The sequence below is a fragment of the Chrysochloris asiatica genome, unplaced genomic scaffold, assembly GCF_000296735.1.
Source record: "Chrysochloris asiatica unplaced genomic scaffold, ChrAsi1.0 scaffold00284, whole genome shotgun sequence".
Lineage (NCBI taxonomy): Eukaryota > Metazoa > Chordata > Mammalia > Afrosoricida > Chrysochloridae > Chrysochloris > Chrysochloris asiatica.
The window spans coordinates 249,334-250,654 of record NW_006408802.1 but is presented as its reverse complement, the minus strand read 5'-3'; positions in this window follow the sequence as shown (position 1 = coordinate 250,654).

Genomic DNA, 1,321 nt, shown 5'->3' with positions numbered 1-1,321 from the left:
GTAATGTTCATGGAAGAAAGATGAGGCATTCTACTCCTTCAAAGATTTAAAGCCTCAGAAACTCTATAAAGGGTCACTATGAGTCAGAACCAATTCAATGGCACTTAACAACAACACCAACTGTGATGTTGCTTATTCACTCAGTTGTGATGCTTTCTTTTTAAAAAGACAAACAAACAAACAAAAAAAACTTTGTATTGTCAATTGAGTAAGGTTCACAGAGCAGATCATCAGTTTTGCATTCAACCAATCATATACTTCATTTCGCTTCAATGATTCCAATCTCTCAGTGCAACATCCCTTATCCCACTTCCTTCTTGTGTTTGTTATTTCCATCCCACTTTCTTCTCCCACCCGTCTGAATTTTGTCTTTATGTATTTTGTTTGAAGCTGCTCTTTTGATCTCTACTGGTTGACTATTCTATGGTGCTCTTAACTTACTAATGTTCTCCCCTCTATAGACCTATCTATTGCATGGCTGAGAATTGAGCCACGGGGAACAATTTGGTTCAGCCGGTGGGTTTGAACTGCTGACCTTGTGGTTCACAGTCCAGTATTGATCCACAGTGCCACACCAGAAGTCCACTAACAAAAGCAGGGTGTAGAATGTTGTCTTTGTGGACTATACTATGCTATTAACTGATGTGTCTAGTCTATGCTATGCTAATTGACCATGGTGTTCAGGAGATGATGATCTTGAGCCCCCAGGCACAGTATCTCATTGTCTCAAGGAAATCGATAATGTCTAAGATGTTTTCATCATTTTTCTCCCTGTAGGCCCTGGTGTGGTGCTGCAGAATAATGTGCTGGACTGCAAGGTAAGTTTGAACCATCTGGTCAGTGGTTCAAACCCACCAGCAGCTCCTTGGAAACTCTATACAGGGTTACTATGAGTTGAAACCAACTCCATGGCATTTAGCAACAACAACAACAGGCTCTATCACACTTACAGATGTTAGCAGCAAATGTCAATACCAATCTACAAGTAACTTCTGTCAAACCATACTCATTTAGCCTATCTGCCCATATATCTGTCTTTAAATGACTGTTACTGTAAGATGGTGCAAATAACAGTATTTGCTGATGGGGCACAAGGCAAAATGAAGAAAAAAAAAGCTGTAAACATATATTAATAATCAGAACATGGAATTTACGAAGTATGCATCTAGGAAAATTGGAAACTGTCAAAACTGAAATGAAACATATTAAAATTGATATCCTAGGCATTAGTGAGCTGGAATGGACTGGTACTGGCCATTTTTAATCTGACAATAACATGGCTTACTATGACAGGAATGACAAATTGAAGAGGAATGGTGTT